The sequence below is a fragment of the Salvelinus sp. IW2-2015 genome, linkage group LG8 (genome assembly GCF_002910315.2).
Source record: "Salvelinus sp. IW2-2015 linkage group LG8, ASM291031v2, whole genome shotgun sequence".
Taxonomy (NCBI): domain Eukaryota; kingdom Metazoa; phylum Chordata; class Actinopteri; order Salmoniformes; family Salmonidae; genus Salvelinus; species Salvelinus sp. IW2-2015.
The window spans coordinates 4,883,507-4,907,690 of NC_036848.1; the positions used below are offsets into that span (position 1 = coordinate 4,883,507).

The following is a 24,184-nucleotide window of genomic DNA, read 5'->3' on the forward strand; positions in this document are numbered from 1 at the left end:
TGACTTCACTCTGAGGGCGGGGCATCCTCCTAACATGCCCAGCGGCTTGTTATAAAGGATCCTGGCCAGAGAGAGGCTGCCAATCAGCTCTGGAAGAGCAGTGTGTCTGTGTGTGTGTGTGCTGGAGAGAGAGAGAGAGAGAGAGAGAGAAGGAGGAGAGAGGAGAGAGAGAGAGAGAGAGAGAGAGAGAGAGAGAGAGAGAGAGAGAGAAGAGAGAGAGAGAGAGAGAGAGAGAGAGAGAGAGAGAGAGAGAGAGAGAGAGAGAGAGAGAGCGACAGAGCAAGAGCGCATACTGTATATTAGCCTACTGCTGCTGTGACTGCTGCTCTACCAGAAAGAGGGTGACAGTTTGGAAGATAATGCCCCAGAATGTGGTCCTGGATGGGCCAGCCCCCTGGGGCTTCAGGCTCAATGGAGGGAAGGACTTCAACCAGCCCCTGACCATCACCAGGGTGAGTGACCACTGACCAACCTTAAACGTGATTAATACCATTTTAAAATATATTCTAAAATTGACTCGTAGGTGTGATATGGTTACATTTTCTGGTGCCTGTTAAATGCAGAGTGGCAGCATTTTGAACTAACTGTAGACAATGGAGTGATTTCTGACTGAGACAGGCTTACAAAGAGTTACAGTAATCTAGGCTTGAGGAATTAAAAGCATGTATAACTTTCTATATATCAGTGACAAATAAAAAACTTGACTTTTGCTTTATATATAGATAATAATATAAGCAGGACTGGACAACCTTTACATGCTGCTCAGGTCTGTGTCAAAGAAGACACAAGGTTTCTGACCGAAGGCTTTACACTGGTGGACAAATGACCAAGGTCATTTACAATCCGGGTTCTAGCAAGGTGTGGGTCAAATAAAACAACCTCTGATTTCATATCATTGAGCTGGAGGAAGTTGTCAGACATCCAACATTTGATGTCAGCAAGATACTGGTGGAAGGTTTGCTATGCTAGCTTMATCACTGGGTCTGATTGGTAAATAAAGTGGCATGTCATCTGCATAGCAGTGAAACTGAATTTTATGATTGCGGATGATGTCACCCAGGGGACTCATGTACAGGGAAAAAAGGATGGGGCCCAGAATTGACCCCTGAGGGACACCATAGTAAATAAGTGCTGGGGACGATACTGAACCACCCATGGTCWCTGAGAAATGTCTGCCACATAGATATGACCTGAACCAGTCGAGGGCTCTGCCGTAGATTCCCACCCACCTCTCCAGTCTGTCGACAAGAAGGTTATGATCAATAGTATCAAACATGACACTGAGATCCAAAAAACTAGGATAGAGAACTACGTTAGAGCATTCACCYGCACCGTCAGCCAACAGAAAGTTATTACTGACTTTCAGTAAAGATGTTTCTGTGCTGTGAAGTGATTTGTTGTTCGTACTCATACTCAAATAAGCCCCCAAATGCTTAAAAACAACTTTTTCTAACATATTGGATAAAAAYGGAAGTTTAGAGATGAGGAGGGGTCTAGATTGTGCTTTTTAAGGAGAAGTTGGACCAGAACAGTTTTAAAATAGGCTGGGAAGGAGCCAGAGGTCAGGGAGCTATTTACAATACACAGAATGTTGGGGCCAACAGTATGGATAACTTATTTTAGTAGTGCAGTAGGGACCATGTCCAAGGGTCAGGGGGAGGTCTTCATGTGAGGAACAGTACCAAGGAGGGACTCAAAGGATATTTGGTCAAAGGAGTAAAAGGAAGCAGTAGACAGTCTCAGAGTAGTTGCCTCTTGACCAGAAATGCTGGTATGGGGTTGGCTACTGTCAATCTGGGATCTAAAATGTTCTATATTTTCTGTAGAAAATAATCGTAAAAACTGTTCGCCGAGACCAGGGGATGCAAGCATGTCATTGTTAAGGGGGCCACCAACAACACACTCAATTGTCTTAAACAGAATGTTCGAGTTATGGCACTTCTCAGAGATCAGGGTACTTCTCAGAGATCACTGTACTTCTCAGAGATCAGGGTACTTCTCAGAGATCAGGGTAGAGAAATAGTTTGCATCTTTAACAGCAACATTGTAATTTCTCATCAGATCCTTCATTACTGTACGTCATAGAATACTTGAAATTTGCATGCCTTCAATTTACATGCAGCCTTTCTAAGTTCACTTTTTAAGGCATGACTGTGGTCATTTAACCAAAGTGAGACTGGCAGACAGTTTATTATTGTTTTTAACTGGTGCCACTGAGTCTAAAGTAGTCTGATATACAGTGCCTTCGGAAAGTATTCAGACCCCTTGACGTTTTCCACATTTWGTTACGTTACAGCCTTATTCTAAAATGGATTAAATAAAGAAAAATCCTCAGCAATCTACACACAATACCCCATAATGACAAAGCAAAAACAGGTTTCTAGACATTTTTGCAAGTGTATTAAAGATAAAAAACAGAAATAACTTATTTACATAAGTATTCAGATCCTTTGCTTTGAGACTTGAAATTGCACTGATCATCCTTGAGATGTTTCTACAACTATAATGGAGTCCACTTGTTGTAAATTCAATTGATTGGACATGATTTGGAAAGGCACACAGCTGTCTATATAAGGTCCCACAGTTGACAGTGCATGTCAAAGCAAAAACCAAACCATGGGGTCGAAGGAATTGTCCGTAGAGCTCCGAGACAGGATTGTGTTGAGGCACAGATCTGGGGAAGGGTACCAAAACATTTTTGCAGCATTGAAGATCCCCAAGAACACAGTGGCCTCCATCATTCTTCAATGGAAGAAGTTTGGATCCACCAAGACTCTTCTTAGCTGGCTGCTCGTGAGCAAGAGCAAGAGCCCGATGGTCACTCTGACAGAGCTCCAGAGTTCCTCTGTGGAGATGGAAAACCTTCCAGAAGGACAACCATCTCTGTAGAACTCCACCAATCAGGCCTTTATGGTAGAGTGGCCAGARGGAAAAAGGCACCTAAAGACTCTCTAACCATGAAAAACAAGATTGTCTGGTCTGATGAAACCAAGATTGAACTCTATGGCCTGAATTCCAAGCGTCACGTCTGGAGGAAACCTGGCACCATTCCTACGGAGAAGCATGGTGGTGGCAGCATCATGCTGTGGGGATGTTTTTCAGCGGCAGGGACTGGGAGACTAGTCAGGATCGAGGCAAAGGTGAACGGAGCAAAGTATAGAGAGATCCTTTATGAAAACTTGCTTCAGAGTGCTCAGGACCTCAGACTGGAGCGAAGTTTCACCTTCCACAACAGGACAATGACCCTAAGCACACAGCCAAGACAAACCAGAAGTGGCTGCGGGACAAGTCTCTGAATGTCCTTGAGTGGCCCAGCCAGAGCCCGAAATTGTACCCAATCTAACATCTCTGGAGAGACATGAAAATAGCTGTGCAGCAACGCTCCCCATCCAACCTGACAGAGCTTGAGAGGATCTGCAGACAAGAATGGGAGAAACTCCCCAAATACAGGTGTGCCAAGCTTGTAGCATCATACCCAAGAAGATTCGAGGTTGTGATCACTGCCAATGGTGCTTCAACAAAGTACCTAATAAAGGGTAAGAATACTTACGTAAATGGGATATTTCAGTTTTTATTTGTTATAAATTTGCAAAGATATCTAAAACCTGTTTTTCTTTGTCATTATGGTGTGTAAATTGATGAGGGAAAAAACGATTTAATCAATTTTATAATAAAGCTGAAACTTAACAAAATGTGGAAAAAGTCAAGAGTCTGAATACTTTCCGAATCCACTGTATGTCATTGAAACTGTTCAGCAAATCAGCGMTATGACGACAAAGACCAGGATCATTAGGAGAGGATATAAAAGCAGTGATGCGAGAGAGATTGGGGCAGACTTTTATAAAAATAAATTATCATTTTTCTTGATATCCAATTGGWAGTTACAGTCTTGTCCCATCGCTGCAACTCCCCTACGGACTCGGGAGAGCCAAAGGTCGAGAGCCATGCGTCCTCCAAAACACGACCCTGCCAAGCCGCACTGCTTTTTGACCCACTGCTCGCTTAACCCGGAACCCAGCCGCACCAATGTGTCGGAGGAAACACCGTCTAGCTGGCGACCGAAGTCAGCTTGCAGGTGCCCGGCCCACCACAAGGAGTCACTAGAGCGCGATGGGACAAGGACATCCCGGCCGGCCAACCTCTCCCCTAACGCGGACGACGCTGGGCCAATTGTGCGCCGCCTCATGGGTCTCCCGGTCGCGGACGGCTGTGACACAGCCTGGGATCGAACCCGGGTCTGTAGCGATGCAGTGGCTTAGACCGCTGCACCACTCAGGAGGCTAGGGGTGGCAGACATTTTCAGAAACAATAATGAGATGGTCAGAGACAAACACATCAATAGTTTCCAAGTGATCAATATTCAGACCATAGGACAGCAGGAGATCAACACTATGGCCTTGGTAGTGTGTAAGCCCTGTGGCATGTAGCACATTCTAACTCTCCCTAGCTAGTGCATTCTTTAAATAACTCTGTCATATTTAAACATGACCAAAGCCAGCTGGTCAGAGAAATCCTGCAATGAACAAACTATTAGGTTTATGTTGTGGAGGGCGGTACACTAGAATGTATAAGGTGAGCTATTGCTTGTTCAAGCAAACGATAAGACTTTCAAAATAGGAAAATTTGCAACATGACTCGGGGCTACGTACTGTATATGCTTGTCTCTATGAATGACGGCTACCCTCGCCAACAGGGCCAAATGGCCTGGATGTCTAGTGAGGCACCATGGAGATCTCAAGTCACACCTGTCACAGCCAGGAGCACATATCTTCTTACCCCTCAGCCCCCTGGAACGCCCCTCGACCCCCAGGAACCCCCCTCGTCCCGCAGGAACTCCCCTCGACCCGGGTCCGTAACGAGCTGCTGAAGGAGCAGAGGGCATATGACTGAGACTCTTAGCAGACTGTTAGTAGTGTAGGACTGAGATTATAGTATTATGTGTAGGACTGAGACTCTTAAGCAGACTGTTAGTAGTGTAGGACTGAGACTCTTACAGACTTTTGTAGTGTAGACTGAGACTCTTAGCAGACTGTTAGTAGTGTAGGACTGAGACTCTTTAGCAGACTGTTAGTAGTGTAGGACTGAGACTCTTTAGCAGACTGTTAGAGTGTAGACTGAGACCTTAGCAGACTGTAGAGTTAGGACTGAACCTTAGCAGACTGTTAGTAGTGTAGGACTGAGACTCTTAGCAGACTGTTAGTAGACTGTTAGTAGTGTAGGACTGGAAAAGCCTTGGCTTCTTGACCCAAATGACACCCTATTCCCTTATAGTGCACTATTTTAGACCAAAATGAATGCACTATGTAGGGGATAGGGTACCATTTAGGACATAAATGTGTAGTGGCTGACTAGAGCTAGGATGGGGAGGTTACAGGTTTACTTAAGAGTCACGCAGCAAGACTTGGTGAATACTTCCTCCAGCATTCCGGCTGACTGTAGATGATCCTTGAGCTGCACTTTCATGTTCTGGCTATTGTTTGAAATCTTGTCAGGAATGGTGCTAATGGTATATAATGTAACCCAGCACTGTAACCCAGAGTAATTGGGACCAATGAAAAGCTGGTTATTTTTCATTCCTCCCTTCAAGTTCATGTCCTTATTACTTAACTGTGATCCAATGCTACTTCTTGGAGGTTTTGAATGATCATTAGCTGGATAACGTTAACTTTAACTATGGGCTAGAAGAGAGCAGTCCAGAGTTAAAGACAGATATGACCCATAATGACACAGGTTCCTGCTAACCAGCCTGATTTTGCTCCACATCGCTCTGATTAAGACCAGAACCTACATTCTGATTAAAGCCAGAACCTAAATTCTGATTAAGACCAGAACCTACATTCAGAGTAAAACCAGAACCTACATTCTGATTAAAGCCAGAACCTAAATTCTGATTAAAACCAGAACCTAATTTCTGATTAAGACCAGAACATAAATTCTGATTAAAATCAGAACCTAAATTCTGATTAAGACCAGAACCTAAATTCTGATTAAAATCAGAACCTAAATTCTGATTAAGACCAGAACCTAAATTCTGATTAAGACCAAAACCAAGCAGAAAGCATATCCATGCCATAGTCAGGGTCTGGGAATACAATAGTGATCTACAATTTAGGCCAAATGTGTCTTATCATAACCATGGTTATTTCAGTGATGCCTAATTGTTTCCTCTGCTGATTAGGTTTGTGACGTCTATCCAACAACATTCTGCAACATTACTGCTCAAATCCCAGCTGTTATTCTATTAAAACCAACTACCCAACAATCTTGGTGTATTGCTCATACAAAAATAACTGATAAGCAACGGAAGACCATGGTTATACGTCCCAAATGGCACCCTATTCCTTTTATAGTGTACTAGTTTTGACCAGAGCCCATAGGGATTAGTGTTATAATATGAGTCCCATCTGTCTGAAAAGGATTGGTCATAAGGTGCCGGGAATTGGCTGGTAGTGATATCTTCATGTGGGTAGCATGTCCTTACTTGTGCAGTGCTCTTCTCTGAGAGGTGCCTCTGGGTCTATATGGCATGTTTTTCACCACGTTGTCAAAGCCATTACTGATGATGCCTACGTCTAAACAGGAAACAGGTGTTCCAGTATGTCACTAAACTGCAAACAGTCTGCTTCTGCTTGTACTGTATGCCAGTCTGCTTTTATCTTGTAACAATGTGTGGTTATGGCTGCTATCTAATTGTGTTTTGTATGCGTATAGGTTTGAATAGTATGAGTGGTTTGTGATTTCATGAGGATGTGTATTAGTGTGGAACTGAGACTGTGTGTGTGGCTGACGTATTTTAAGCCCCTCCCTCTCAAATGGCTCTTACTTCCTGTCCTGTCATGCAGAGGTGTCATGGTGGTTCCTCTGTGTGAGAGGTGTCATGGTGGTTCCTCTGTATGAGAGGTGTCATGGTGGTTCCTCTGTGTGAGAGGTGTCATGGTGGTTCCTCTGTGTGAGAGGTGTCATGGTGGTTCCTCTGTGTGAGAGGTGCCATGGTGGTTCCTCTGTGTGAGAGGTGTCATAGTGGTTCCTCTGTGTGAGAGGTGTCATGGTGGTTCCTCTGTGTGAGAGGTGTCATGGTGGTTCGTCTGTGTGAGAGGTTCTCACTCAGTAATTCCAGATGTCTGTTAGAGACAACAGAGTAGTAAGAAACCACAAACAGACAACAGTCTGCCGTATGTGACCTGATACTGAGGACATGGCTACTGATACCATACAGTATAGCATACCAAAGAAGTTCATGTACTGTATTTGGTTCATACAGGTTAGAGTTAGGACTTGTACACCACGTTCAAATGAGGAGTAATATGAAACAGGAACGTAAAGGAGGCAGCTGTTATCAAGTTGTTTCCCTCGTAGAAGATATATGATACAGGCAGCGTAACGTAACAGAGCCCAAATGAATCATCCAGCCATAAATAGCCAGATAGATTACCCCAGTCTGCATTAATCTGCCTTTTCAACAGAACAACAGGGACTTCACACAGTAGTCCGACGAGACAAGGGCGCCGGACAGTGTGGGCATGGCTTGCAGAGGCCAGGCATGGTGAAGGCGCTTCGCGAGCATAACGACCTGGAAGCAGAAGAGGTGAGGTGCCACATACCTCTGGAATGACGACTGGACAGGTAGGCAGAGGCGGCAAAGGGCGATGAGTCAGGCCCCATTAGAGGGCAGATAGAGAGAGGGAGTAGAGAAGGGGGGTGGGAGAATAGGGGGGGGGGCGGAGAGAGAGGGGGGGGGGGGAGAAGCAGTGTGAGAGAGGGGGGGGGGGTGGAGACGAGATGAGGGGGGGATAAGACGTGGAGGCGAAGAGTGCGCGGAGTGCGCGGGGGGGGGAGTGGAGCAACCGAGAGGCGGGGGCACGGACGCGGGGTTCTAGGCTTGGAACAGAATGGGATGCCCAATGCAGCTTAGATCAGGCAGAGTTGTCAATATCGTGTAAATCTCCTCTTCCAATGTACTGTAGTCTGGCACCCACACAGTGATGGACACCATCATCCCACACAGCTTTATTTATAGGGCATTGTAAAACACAGAAATGGACTCCTATTCACCACTCTGCGATTGTTACCATCTACTGTTGAATTTCAGCCAGTGTACTGCAATGGTATCTACCAACCACACTAGAGATGTTGCCCCATCCACTTCTCTCCACACATTGTGCTCCATTAAACTGTTTCAAGACTAAAGTGTGCTTGGTTTCTAGGCTGACGCCTGGCAGCAAGCCTTCGCTGGCAACTTGTGCCCCCGGTGACATCATCCTGGCCATCGACGGTGTGAGTACAGAGGCCATGACTTCACAGGCGAGGCCCAGAACAAGATCAAAGACGCCTGCCTCCCAGCTCTCGGCCTCAAGATTGAGAGGTAGGGCGGTGAGCAAGCAGAATGACTGGTCTGTGTCCCAAATGGCACCCTATTTCTTTGTAATCGCACTACGCTTGTCTGCCCTGGTCAAAATAGGGCCCTGGTCAACACAGTAAGTTAAAACCTTAGTCAATAAAAGCGGAATAGGGTTGGCTATTTGGGGGACTGCACCCCGGTTAATAAGATTGGATAAATACACCAAAGTACAACCAGGACAACCAAAAGCCACCATCCTATGGTGTCCAACCTTGTTTTGCTTAACAACGCTAGTTAAAACCGCTGCCAATGAAAGGAATAGAATTTAGTTATGAACTGGTGTTGGTCGAGCCTTTGGCGCAAGAGCTGAAATGGGCTTTGAAAAAGCTTGGGTATACCACGGGTAAATACAAAACAAATTTATATTTCTACTGGCTCATAATTTTAGCCCGTTGGTTAACCAGGTTTATAAAATAAAGCAAATAGGCCAAACTCTGGGGGGTTGTGATATATGGCCCAATAATTACCAACAGGCTTTAAGGGGGGCCCTTTGTGGGTCCCTAGCACTTCCCGTTGCGTCGTGCAGCAAGAACAGCCCTTAGCCGGTGGATATTGGCCATAACACACCACTCGGCCTTATTGCTTAAATACCACCACACAATGTTGAATACTCTAGCAGTTTGAATTTAAATACACACACACATGTTGAATACTCTAGCAGTTATGACATTTAAATACACACCACACAATGTTGAACTACTTAGCAGTATGACATTTAATACACACCACACAATGTTGAATACTCTAGCAGTTATGACATTTAAATACACACCACACAATGTTCGCTCTGAGTTGGCTATTTTAAAAAGGAAACTCTTAGCAGTTATGACATTAAATACACACCACCACAAATGTTGAATACTCTAGCAGTTAATGACATTTAAATACACACAACACAATGGTTGAATACTCTAGCAGTTATCGACATTTAAATATCACACCACACAATGTTGAATACTCTAGCCGTTATGAATTTAAATACACACCACACAATGTTGAATACTCTAGCAGTATGACATTTAAATACACACCACACAATGTTGGAATACTCTAGCAGTTATGACATATAAAATACACACAACACACATGTTGAATACTCTAGCAGTTATGACATTTAAATACACACCACACAATGTTGAATACTTAGCAGTTATGATACATTTAAATACACACCGACACAATGTTGAATTACTCTAGCAGTTTATGACATTTAAATTACACACCACACAATGTTGAATACTCTAGCAGTCTATGACATTTAAATACACACCACACAATGTTGAATACTCTCTAGCAGTTATGACATTTAAATTACACACCACACCAATGTTTGAAATCTGCTAGCAGTTATGACATTTAAATACACACCACACAATGTTGAATACTCTAAGTAGTTATGACATTTAAATACACACCACACAATGTTGAATACTCTAGCAGTTATGACATTTAAATACACACCACACAATGTTGAATACTCTAGCAGTCATGACATTTAAATACACACCACACAATGTTGAATACTCTAGCAGTTATGACATTTAAATACACACCACACAATGTTGAATACTCTAGCAATCATGACATTTAAATACACACCACACAATGTTGAATACTCTAGCAGTTATGACATATAAATACACACCACACAATGTTGAATACTCTAGCAGTTATGACATTTAAATACACACCACACAATGTTGAATACTCTAGCTGTTATGACATTTTCTTCCTTCAAGCTTTTTTATCAGGATCCGCATTAGCAGTCGCCGATGGAGACAGTTAGTCTTACTGAGGTCCCACATAGAACAAAAATACATTACAGACTTTACAATTTACATACATTTAAAAACYTTAACATGTAGTGTGTGTGTGCAGCTATCAGTTACACATACATGTCAGTACATACACACAACAAGCTAACAGAAATAAAAAGGAAATCAAATCAKGTTTTATTTGTCACATACGCTGAATGCAACGGGTGTGGACTTTACRGTGAAATGATTGCTTGCGAGCCCTTCCCAATGATGCAAAGTTTAACAAAGGTACAAAAATAGTAAGTCAAGGGGAAACATTGACTGTCTGTCTGTGGCTGAGCCATAGTGAACTTGTTAGGCCTTTATGAGTGGTTGCCGGGCGCACGGCGCTCAGTCAAAATGCCAGGYCTGCATTCCATCTCTTTGATTCATAACCTCATGAAACTGTTTGAGAGTCTTGCGTGGGGTCAGAGATGCTCGTGTGGGGTCAGAGATGCTTGAGGCGCTGATGTAAATTACGAGTGCAGCAAGGGCATGGTTGGGTCAAAATGCTAAGCAGCTGGCCTGTCTGGCTACGGTTTGATCTGGATTTATTATTTAATGTCAGGAAGGAAGGAAGGCTGCTGTATATCAGGGTTTGACTGACCGTGGACTCTTTCTCTGTCTGTCTTGCAGGCCTGAGACCAAACTGTGGTCTCCCCAAGTCACAGAGGATGGGAAAGCAAACCCATTCAAGCTCAATTTAGAGGCAGAACAGCAAGTAAGTAGCCAAAGGCATAAATGGTTTTAGGTTAAGGACTACATTCCGATTCAAATCAATCCCTCTCCTGGTGTTTGTGTGGTTGTGTAGAGTTACAGTATAGCTGGTATTCAATTCAATTGAATTAAATTGTACCCTTCAGGCAATTCTAGGGTTATAGTGGTTCTTCAGACACATACAGTGTAGCTTGTAGAGCTTTGACCACTGCATGCAGTGTGTGCACCGTGTAGCTTGTATAACTTTGACCACTGCATGCAGTGAGTGTACCGTGTAGCTTGTATAGCTTTGTGTACAGTATAGCTTGTATAGCTGCATGCAGTGTGTGTACCGTGTAGCTTGTATAGCTTTGTGTACAGTATAGCTTGTATAGCTGCATGCAGTGTGTGTCTCTGTCTGGCTCCACATGTAGGAGTTGAAACCTATCGGTACAGGTCACAACCGACGCGCCCAGCCCTTCATGGCTGCGGCCACCATAGCCAACGGACGCCAGGTGGTGAGTTCCTCCTACAACACCCCCATAGGCCTCTACTCCTCAGGCAACATCCAGGACGCCCTGCACGGACAGCTCCCAGGCCTTGTTCACGATAAGCATGAGGGGTGAGTAAGTGCCAGGCTGATCCGGACCCCCTTCCTGATGCCCCGTGGACCCCACCTCTCCCCTCCTCCACCTGGTGTCACTAACCCTGCCTCTTGCTTCTCTTCTCCTCCCTGGCTGCTCCTCTTTCCTCTCTCACTCTATAACCTCAGAGCGCCTCTCTAACTCCTCTTCTGTTTTTCACAGGACCTGGGCTACTTTGAACACAAGTTTAACGTCAGGCCTAAGCTCTTCTTCACCTGCAGGCCAAGGTCACTAGTTTCAACATCTCCCTACTGATGCAGTAATACTAGTTTTCAACATCTCCCTACTGACGCAGTAATACAGTAATACTAGTCAACATCTCCCTACTGACGCAGTAATACTAGTTTCAACATCTCCCTACTGATGCAGTAATACAGTAATACTAGTTTCAACATCTCCCTACTGACGCAGTAATACTAGTTTCAACATCTCCCTACTGATGCAGTAATACAGTAATACTAGTTTCAACATCTCCTACTGACCGCAGTAATACTGTTTCAACATCTCCCTACTGATGCAGTAATACAGTAATACTAGTTTCAACATTTCCCTACTGACGCAGTAATACAGTAATACCAGTTTCAACATCTCCCTACTGACGCAGTAATACATAATACTAGTTTCAACATCTCCCTACTGATGCAGTAATAAGTAATACTAGTTTCAACATCTCCCTACTGATGGCAGTAATACAGTAATACTAGTTTCAACATCTCTCTACTGATGCAGTAATACAGTAATACTAGTTTCAACATCTCCCTACTGATGCAGTAATACAGTAATACTAGTTTCAACATCTCCCTACTGATGCAGTGATACAGTAATACTAGTTTCAAACATCTCCCTACTGATGCAGTAATACTAGTTTCAACATCTCCCTACTGACGCAGTAATACTATTTCAACATCTCCCTACTGATGCAGTATACAGTAATACTAGTTTCAACATCCCCTACTGACGCAGTGATACATAATACTAGTTTCAACATCTCCCTACTGACGCAGTAATACTAGTTTCAACATCTCCCTACTGACGCAGTAATACAGTAATACTAGTTTCAACATCTCCCTACTGACGCAGTACAATACTAGTTTCAACATCTCCGCTACTGATGCAGTAATACAGTAATACTAGTTTCAACATCCCCTACTGACGCAGTAATACTAGTTTCAACATCTCCCTACTGATGCAGTAATACAGTAATTACTAGTTTCAACATCTCCCTACTTGATGCAGTAATACTAGTTTCAACATCTCCCTACTGATGCAGTAATACAGTAATACTAGTTTCAACATTTCCCTACTGACGCAGTAATACAGTAATACTAGTTTCAACACTCCCTACTGACGCAGAATACAGTAATACTAGTTTCAAACATCTCCCTACTGATGCAGTAATACAGTAATACTAGTTTCAACATCTCCCTACTGATGCAGTAATACAGTAATACTAGTTTCAACATCCTCTCTACTGATGCACGTAATACAGTAATACTAGTTTCAACATCTCCCTACTGATGCAGTAATACAGTAATACTAGAGTTTCAACATCTCCCTACGACGCAGTAGATACAGTAATTACTTTTCACAATCCCCTTCCCACTACTGATCAGTAATACTATCGTTCAACATCTCCCTACTGACGCAGTAATACTAGTTTTCAACATCTCCCTACTGATGCAGTAATACGTAATAACTAATTTCAACATTCCCTACTGACGCAGTTATACAGTAATACTAGTTCAACATCCCTACTGATGCAGTAATAGACTAGTTTCAACATCTCCCTACTGACGCAGTAAACTAGTTTCAACACTCCCCTATGACAGTAATACAGTATACTAGTTTCAACATTCCCTACGACGCAGTAATACAGTAATACTAGTTTCACACATCTCCCTACTGACGCAGTAATACAGTAATAACTAGTTTCAACATCTCCTTGCAGTAATACAGTAATACTATTTCAACATCTCCCTACTGATGCATAATACAGTATACTAGTTCAAACTCTCTCTACTTGATGCAGGTAATTACATGTAATACTAGTTTCACATTCCCTACTGATGCAGTAATACAGTAATACTAGTTTCCAACATCTCGCCTACTGATGCAGTAATACAGTAATACTAGTTTCAACATCTCCCTACTGATGCAGTAATACTAGTTATAAACATCTCCCTACTGACGCAGTAATTACTAGTTTTCAACATCTCCCTACTGATGCAGTAATACAGTAATACTAGAGTTTCAACATCTCCCTACTGACGCAGTGATACAGTAATACTAGTTTCAACATCTCCACTAACTGATGCAGTAATACTAGTTTCACATCTCCCTACTGACGCAGTAATACTAGTTTCAACACTCCACTATGCAGTAATACAGTAATACTAGTTTCAACATTCCCTACTGACGCAGTAATACAGTATATAGTTTTCAACATCTCCCTACTGACGCAGTGAATAGCAGTAAATACTAGTTTCAACATCTCCCTACTACGGCATGCAGTAATACATGTAGTAATATGGCCAGTTCAAACTAGTTTCACCCTACTGATGGCAGTAATCTACAGTAATACTAGTTCAACATCTCCTCTTACTGATGCAGTAATACGAGAAATATACTAGTTTCAAACATCTCCCTACTGACTGCAGTAATACAGTAAATACTAGTTTCAACATACTCCACCTAACTGGACGCAAGTAATATACAAAGTATACTAGGTATTGCGAGCATCTCCTACTCTGATCGCAGATAAGTATACTAGTTTTCAACAGTATACCTATGCGTCAGTTATCAGTATACAGTTACAATGTCCCTAACGATGCGTTACAGTATTACTAGTTACACTCTAGCGAAGTAATACAGATCAGTTTACAACTATCTTCCTCTGCACACAATGCAGTTAATTCACAGTAATACTAGTTGTTCAACAATCTCCCTACCTGATGCAAGGTAATTTACCGAGAATACTAGTTCAACATCTGCCTCTGCACGTATGATTACATAATACAGTTTAACATGTCCCTACTGTGAGTACTATTTCAACATCTCTACTAGCTGAGCAGAATACGTATGTCACATCTCCCAATCAGCATAATAACGTAAAACTAGTTTCAACATCTCCCTCTGACCGCAGCTATAGATTTACAGTAATACTGAGTTTCAACACTCCCTACCGATCAGCAGATAGTACAATGAAACATAGTTGTGCTCAAACATCTCACCTACTGACGCCTTAGTAATACAATACTAGTTGTTCAATCATCTCCTATCTGATCGCCTAGTAATACAGTTCACATTTTCAGACATCTCCCTACTGATTCAGGCGTTAGAATGTACAATGAGAGTACTGGGTAGAAATTCAAACTTCTCACCTACAATGAGCGCAGTGATTCCGACAGTACAATAACTACGTTTCAAACATTGCGCCTACTGGACGGCAAGTAAGTACTGAGTAACAATAAAGTGACTAGTTTCAAAACATCCTCACACTATCTTTACGACAATAATTACAGTAATATCAAGTTTCAAACCTATCTCCCTTACTGATGCAGCAAATACCAGTAAATAAATAACTTACCTTTCAAAACATTCTCCAAAACATCTAACTGATTGCTTAGTGAATACCTAAGTGAAATACACTAGGGTAGTTTCCAACATTCTCTTCTTGATCTTGGAACATGTCATCAAAATAAGCAGTGTAAGTTACTAGTTTACTAATATCTCCCTACTATGGGCATGTATATACAGACTTTACTATGATGAACTACTAGGTTCACATCTCATCCCAACCGACTCAGGTCGATGACGGAGCTATTATATCTAGTTTCATACCATCTCCCTCTACTATGCAGTAATTTACCAGTACCCGATAACTGCAGTGTATCAAATCATTCACCTTACTGTCGCGGAGTACTACAGATAATATCTATTGTGCGAACATCTCTCCTTACTCGATCGTCAGTACACAAAAATACTTATTGTCTATTATCTAATTCTACAGCATACACCGATGAGCCGTTAAGTAGCAGTTACCTACTCAAGTGTATCACAACATCTCACAACTACTATGCATGATGCTTAAAATGTACCAGTAGAGTAGCTATAGTATCCCTCAGTTTATCTTTATCAATTTTATTAATGAGGTATTTCTGCACAAATTTCGATCTCTCTCCACCACATCATCATCATACTGAACCGGATTTTTTAAAACTGCAAATAACATGAACACCATAAAAATACCAGCTCCAAAAACATGTACACACCCTACTTATCGCAGTTAATACTTAGTTTCAACATAACTCCCTAACTGACAAGCTAAGTAAAGTAAACTAGCTCTCAACATCTCTTCCTACCTCAATGCACGTCTAAACCAAGTTACATACCTATGTGTAATTCTCGAGGATGACATACTTCCCTTCCTCTGTGAATCCACAGTGCCACACAGATGAAAAACAATAACCCCAAATAGAAGCGCCAAGTTATTTTCGAGACCGTCATTTGATTTTACAGTTGACTGCCATCATTCACTGTGGTCAACATGCGTCCCTACTGACGCGCAAAGTACCAGCTAATCACTACGTGTGTCGAAGCAGTTCTCCCTAACTGAGCGCTAATACAGCGATAAGATACTAGATCGTTGCAATGACATTCCTGCCACTGAGGGCAGTTAGGTACAGTGAATACTAGTTACAACTACTCCTGAGTGGATTGCAGGTCATATACAGTAATACTTAGTTTCAACAATCTCGCCTACTAATGCAGTAAAGTACTAGAATACCTGTTCAACATCTCCCTACATGACGCAGTGACCAGATACAAATAAACTTAGGTATTCATCGAAAGTCGAATCTCATCTCTACTTGGACTTGCAGGTAATTACAGTAAATATTAGTTATCATAACTACTCACTAACTATCGCTGAGTGAAGTTATGCATAAAATACTTAGTCCACACTCCCTGTCCTACTCACGCAGATAAAATAGCATGAATCTCAATACTTAGGCTATCTCGTGTACGAACTACTCTCTCTACGTATATGCAGTAACTACATTAATACTAGTGAGTTTCACATCCACTACCCACTACGATCCAGTCAACAAACTACATAGTTTCAACATCTCCCTACTGACGCAGTAACAACTACACACATAAATACGCATCTACACCAATCCTCCCACTACTGTGCAGTCAATCACCAAGAATAAGCACTATTTCAATAACATCTCCACACATAACTGGTATATGATCAGTTATCAATACTAGTGTTCAAACATCTTCGCACTGACCGGCAGTAATACGAGTAATACTATACTGTTCATACATCTTCCCTATCTAATCGCACAGATAACTATTTCATACTAGTTGTACAATCTCCCTAACGTTCGAACGCTATGAATACAAATTCTTCACCTAGTTTTCAATCATCTCCCCTACTTGATGTGCTAGCTAAATACAGTGGCAATACTAGTTGTCAATCTCTCCGCACTACTAGAAACGAGCTTAGAGTAAAGACAGTGACAGGGACACAAGTAACTGAGTGTCAACAAAGTTCTTCTGACTGACCAGGTCTATAGATAAACAGCTAATACTAGTGTTGCAACATATCACCTATACAATCTAACTGCGAGCAGTAAATACGTGATACTAGTTGCAACATCTATCTTCACTGACAGTACATACAGTGTGGGGAGTGACATAGTGGTTCTCAAGAGACATCTCCGCTACTGAGAGCACGCAGTAATACAAGTTCAATCCACCTTAAGTTTCAAACATCTCCATCATACAAGTACGCGGAAGTAATTGACGGTAAAGTAATACGTATAGTTTGGTTAAATTACTATGTTCGAGACATCTCCTCCTATGATATTACAGTATGATACGAGTTCTCACATCTCCACAATACTATGATTAGCCCAAGTCAAATCAATCACGGTAATGTCAAGTGTTTATGATCGATATCCATCCGAGGAAAAATAGATGTCTCCCAATTACTATGTATTCTGATTGAGTGGTAGTAATTGATGATTCTAAATACAAAATCTGAATCAAGCTTTGACAATAACTCATCGTGCCATACTTTTCCTTGGTAATGTGACTTCGCTTATTTCGTAAGCTAATGGTGATTGTAGCGTGTCTCTTCTTCGCCTGCAGTACCGTATACCTGGTACTCCAGGCAGCAAATACCACGAACCAGCTGCCCTACAGACGTAGGTGACACCTTCCTTACTAGTACAGAGCTTGAGGGAAGATCGGGCCATCAAGACAGATAGGTCAACACCTAACTCCCCACCCTGACCCGTCCCCTGGCTGCTATCTCCGGCACATGATGACCAACCCCTGGCCCAGTGCTCAGTATTAACTCCCCATTAACCTGTACTCTGAGGCCAACGTCTACGGTCCCGCTCAGCAGCTAGCTCCAGATCACCTCACTAGAGGAACAGGTCCCTCTAAGATATGTACATATAGGTGTGTGTTGTGTGGTGTGTTGTGTGTGCTGTGCTTGTGTGTGTGTGTGTGACATGTGTGTGTGTGTGTGTGTGTGCTTTATGTTGTGTGTGTGTGTGTGTGTGTGCGTGTTGCTGGTGTGTTGTTGTGTGTGTGTGTTGTGTGTGCGCTATTCCGAGGAACACCTCGCCAACAGCCAATGAAATTGCAGGGCGCCAAATTCAATCAACAGAAATATCAGAATTCAAATGTCTCAAACATACAAGTATTAGACAACATTTTAAAGATAAAATTCTCGTTAATCCAACCACAGTGTCCGATTTCAAAAAAGCTTTTCGGCGAAAGCAGAACATATCATTATGTTAGGTCAGCAACTAGTCACAGAAAGCATACAGCAATTTTCCAACCAAAGAGAGGAGTCACAAAAAGCTGAAATATTGATCAAATTCATCACTAACCTTTGATGATCTTCATCAGATGACACTCATAGGACTTCATGTTACACAATACATGTATGTTTTGTTCGGTAAAGTTCATATTTATATCCAAAAATCTTAGTTTACATTGGCGCTTTATGTTCAGTAGTTCCAAAACATCCAGTGATTTTGCAGAGAGCCACCTCAATTTACAGAAATACTCATAATAAACATTGATAAAAGATACAACTGTTATGCATGGAATTTTAGATACACTTCTCCTTAATGCAACGGCTGTGTCAGATTTAAAAAAAACTTAACGGAAAAAGCACACCATGCAATAATCTGAGTACGTCGCTCAAACGACAAATCAAGCCAATCCGCCATGTTGGAGTCAACATAAGTCAGAAATAACATTATACCTTTGATGATCTTCATCAGAATGCACTCCCAGGAATCCCAGTTCCACAATAAATGTTTGATTTGTTCCATAATGTCCATCATTTATGTCCAAATTCCTCCTTGTTGTTCGCGCGTTCAGTACACAATCTAAACTCACAACGCACGGGCAGGTCCAGGCAAAATTTCAGACGAAAAGTCATATTACAGACCGTAGAAACATGTCAAACGAAGCGTAGAATCAATCTTTAGGATGTTTTCAACATAAATCTTCAATAATGTTCCAACCGGAGAATTCCTTTGTCTATAGAAAAGCCATGGAACAGAGCTCGCTCTCACGTGAATGAGCGTCACCACCTCAAGGCATTCTGCCAGACCTCTGACTCATTCCCCTCATTAGGCCCCACTTCACAGTAGACGCATCAGACAAGGTTCTAAAGACTGTTGACATCTAGTGGAAGCCTTAGAAAGTGCAACATGACCCCATAGACACTGTGTATTCGATAGACCAAGAGTTAAAAAACTACAAACTTCAGATTTCCCACTTCCTGGTTGGATGTTTCTCAGGTTTTCTTCTGCCATATGAGTTCTGTTATACTCACAGACATCATTCAAACAGTTTTAGAAACTTCAGAGTGTTTTCTAACCAAATATACTACAAATATGCATATATTAGCTATGTATTAGCATATGAAAATGCTGCCCCCTATCCTTAATGAGTTTGAGCCAATCAGTTGTGTAGTGATTAGGTAGGGGTGGTATACAGAAGATAYCCCTATTTAGTAAAAGACCAAGTACATATTATGGCAAGAACAGCTCAAATAAACAGAGAAAAACGACAGTCCATCATCARTTTAAGACATGAAGGTCAGTCAATTTGGAAAATTTCAAGAACTTTGAAAGTTTCTTCAAGTGCAGTTGCAAAAACCATCAAGCGCTATGATGAAACTGGCTCTCATGAGGATCGCCACAGGAAAGGAAGACCCAGAGTTACCTCTGCTGCAGAGGATAAGTTCATTAGAGTTGCCAGCCTCAGAAATTGCAGCCCAAATAAATGCTTCACAGAGTACAAGTAACAGACACATCTCAACATCAACTGTTCAGAGGAGACTGCGTGAATCAGGCCTTCATGGTCGAATTGCTGCAAAGATACCACTGCTAAAGGACACCAATAAGAAGAAGAGACTTGCTTTGTCATAGAAACACGAGCAACGGACATTGGTCTGATGAGTCCAAATGTGAGATTTTTGGTTCCAACCGTTGTCTTTGTGTGACGAACAGATGACCTCTGCATGTGTGGTTCCCACCGTGAAGCATGGAGGGCGGAGGTTGTTATCGTGCTTGCTGGTGACACTGTCTGTTGATTTATTTTAGAATTCAAGGCCAACAAACCAGCATCCAGAAAACAGGCAAGGGTCAAACTGGGGAGGACTAAGCCAAAAGAAGAGAATAGGCCAAAAGCAGAGGGCCAACAGCGGGAAAAAAACACGCTCGTTGGACTTGAAAACAGACAAAGGACACCAACTGGCACAGAGAGACAGGAAAACACAGGGAATAACTTCCTGGGGATATAATAATCGACAACCTGGGGGGTGGAGGACAATCACCAAGGGACAGGTTGGAAACATATCCAGGCGCGTGGACAACAAAACCCCAATTGAAGATGGTTGATTGGGGAATTGATGGACACGCAGAATGAAGGAAAAAGCAGCCAAACCCAAGTTGCCACATATGTGGGGGAAAACTTCCTTTGAAGACTGTTGAAAAAGCAAATTTTCCAGTTTGAAAGCCTGTTTGGAAGCAATGCAAAATTTGGGTGCAAAAGCTGTCATCAAAGACAAAGGGTGGGCCTACTTTTAGAATCTAAAATGATAAAAATATATTTGGATTTGTTTTTAACCCCACCTATTTTTTGGGTTACTAACATGATTTCCATATTGTGTGTTATTTCATAGTTTTTTTTCTTTACTAGTTCTTTTCTCACAAATTTAGGAAGTAAGAAACATAAAATGAGAAAAACCTTGAAGTAGGTGTGTCCAAAACTTTTGACTTTTACGTATATATGATGGTGAAGGCAAAGAAGGAATTTCCAGAAAAAGCGTACCATATAAATATCCAATCTTCCTTCCTCCCTCTTGCATCCTAGTGGTAAGACACTGTCCTCCATCAAGGAGTCTCATGTGTACCGGATGCTCCAGGATGACCAGGATAGGCCACATGAACCACGTCAGTCAGGCTCCTTCAAGGCTCTGCAGGAACACGTTGAGACTGATGGTGAGCTAAATCCAAGCATACAGACTACTTCTCTACTCTGACGGCACTTAATAACAAAGTACACATGTTTAAGTAACTATGTATTGATAAAAGGTAGAATGAGCAGGGTTGGGTAGAAACGGATTACACGTAGCAGGGATTGACACCTTAACACAGCAGTAAACCAATGTTTTGTGCATTAATAGGAGCAAAGCCGTTGATTACTAGAAGTGTAAGAGCTCCAGTGACAAAGCCTCTTACACCTGCGGGATCGCTACAGAAACTACCCCTCTGTGACAAGTGTGGAAACGGCATAGTGTGAGTACCCACTACCCAGGCTGACAGGAAATAAGGCACTGGAGTGCCATAGTGCTGCCCTCTCCCAATGACTCATCTGATCCTGCCCGAGCACAATGACTCATCTGATCCTGCCTTCTCCCAATGACTCATCTGATCCTGCCCTCTCCCAATGACTCATCTGATCCTGCCCTCTCCCAATGACCCGTCTGATCCTGCCCTCTCCCAATGACCCGTCTGATCCTGCCCTCGTCCAATGACCCGTCTGATCGTACCCTCGCCCAATGACCTGTCTGATCCTACCCTCTTCATGTTCCGGATAATGACTAAACCAAAAAGAATGTATTAATAAACCACGAAGGACCTCCGCTACATTATACACATGTGAACAGGGAGGTAATGAGAAACCATGGCAGGAATGTTTTTGCGGTGAGGAAACACAAGATCTGTCCTCTCTCATCTTTTGGTTTTGGGGGATGAAAGTAAGAAGTACATGAAAGGTTTGAGTTAGGGAATATACCTGCCTCTGATACTTTTGATGTGGTGGGGCACATCTGCTGTTGCATAAGACCACGGTCTAAGTGGGGTATGGTTAGAGCTATGGTGGTTTTGGATCCATAAATCTATCTGGATGGCAAAGTATAACCTCCTGCCTAGGCTAATTGCACACAGCGCATAATAACAATAATTTAGAGCATTGGGAGGAAGTATCTGGTAGACAAGATTAGGCAAAGTAAGACAGTCAACTCTCTTGTCCCCTGGTCCCACAGTAAGACAGTCAACTCTCTCTTGTCCCCTGCTCCCAAAGTAAGACAAGTCAAATTCTCTTGATCCCTAGCGTCCACAGCTAAGACAGTCAACTCTCTCTGTCCCTCGCTCCCACAATAAGACAGTCAAATTCTCTGTCCCCTTCCCACAGTAAGACAGCAACTCTCTCTTGTCCCCTGTCCACACATAAGACAGTCAACTCTCCTCTTGTCCCTGCTCCCACAGTAAGACAGTAAATTCTCTTGTCCCTGGTCCCACAGTAAGACAGTCAATTCTCTTGTCCCTGGTCCCACAGTATAAAGACAGAACTCTCTCTCTGTCCCCTGGTCCCACAAGAAGACACGTCAACTCTCTCTTGTCCCTGCTCCCACAGATCCAGAGACAATCAATACTAATATCATTCCCATACGTCCCACCCAGTCTAAAGCCACAGGTCGCGAATCTCCCTCCTCGCTCCCTTCCCAGCCCCACATAGATAAACAAGACAGTCAAACTCTCCTCTCTCTGCCTCCCCCTGCCTCCCACAAAAAGATAAGACCAATCAACCCCTATGTCCTCCCCTGGGCTCCACAGTCAATGGACCATCCGAACTCCTCATCCCCTGCTGTAACAACCCACAATCCCGCGAGTTCCCTGACCTTCAAGCCACCAGTTAAACACTAGCTCAAAGCTGCCGTCCCCTGTGCGTTCCCCCGCCGCCACCAGAAATCACCTCACAGTACTCCAGAGAGCTACCCCAGATTCTACTTCCCCGTCCTGCTACCACCAAAGGATAGCAAGATCCAAGTTCAACTCTTCTTGTCCCCTCTGGCTATCCCCACCTGAGAAGGACAGTGGCCCCAACCTCTCTACCATGAACTACAACACTGCTCCAGGCACAAGTCGCGGCCACTCAGATACCAGTCAATTTCTTGTCCTCCCAACCCAATAGACAGCAATGCGCCCCTGTTCCCCCTCCCCACAGAAACAGCAGCCTTCTACTCTAGTAAGACCCAGTCCACCCTCCTCCTCCTCGCATCATAAACAGTCAAAGTCTCTCTTGTCCCCTCGCGTTCCGCCACCCAGGTAAATCATCAGCACTCTCATCTCGTCCCTGTCCCACAGTAAACATCACACTCCCTCTCTCCCCTATCTACCCACAGTAACATCAACTCTCTCTTTCCCTTGGTCCCACAGTAAGACAGTCAACTCCCTCTTGTCCCCTGGTCCCGCAGTAAGACAGTCAACTCTCTCTTGTCCCCTGGTCCCACAGTAAGACAGTCAACTCTCTCTTGTCCCCTGCTCCCACAGTAAGACAGTCAACTCTCTCTTGTCCCCTGCTCCCACAGTAAGACAGTAAATGCTCTCTTGTCCCCTGCTCCCACAGTAAGACAGTCAACTCTCTCTTGTCCCCTGCTCCCAAAGTAAGACAGTCAACTCTCTCTTGTCCCCTGCTCCCACAGTAAGACAGTCAACTCTCTCTTGTCCCCTGCAGAGGCACAGTGGTGAAGGCCAGAGAAAAGTTCCGCCACCCTGGATGTTTTACGTGCTCCGACTGCAAAGTCAACCTGAAGCAGAGGGGCTACTTCTTTGTGGAGGGGCAGCTGTACTGCGAGACCCATGCCCGCGCCCGGACGATACCTCCAGAGGGACACGATGTCATCACCGTTTACCCTACGGCTTGAGACCAGTGGCCCGGGACATGCACAGACCTGTCCAAATGGAGCAAGAACTGTAACTTACCACTCCCCTTCTCATACAGAATATTTCAGGACAAAATACATGATATATGGTTTCACAAGCTGCACAGTGGATAGGCCATACTACAGTGGAGTTKATCAACTTAACACCCTGAACTGAACATATCAATATCTGTGGACATTYTGATGCAATTGTGAATTTGCTTATCACCGTCAAAAACGGAACCATTTATCTTTTTTAAAAAGGAATATGTTTGTTATGCCTTGTGAATACCAACTGTGCCTTGTGATTTGAAGGTTTTCTGAATATGTTACCATTGGTAATAAAAAAAGAAGACAAACGTATTATCTTGTTTGTGTCATGTCCTCTTATTACCACGTTCAA

The 24,184-nt window shown here is 43.0% G+C and overlaps 1 pseudogene; it reads left to right on the top strand.

Annotated features, from left to right (window-relative positions):
- Positions 1 to 240: 240 nt before the first annotated feature.
- On the top strand, positions 241 to 24,144 carry LOC111967292 (PDZ and LIM domain protein 3-like; annotated as a pseudogene).
- Positions 24,145 to 24,184: the final 40 nt, after the last annotated feature.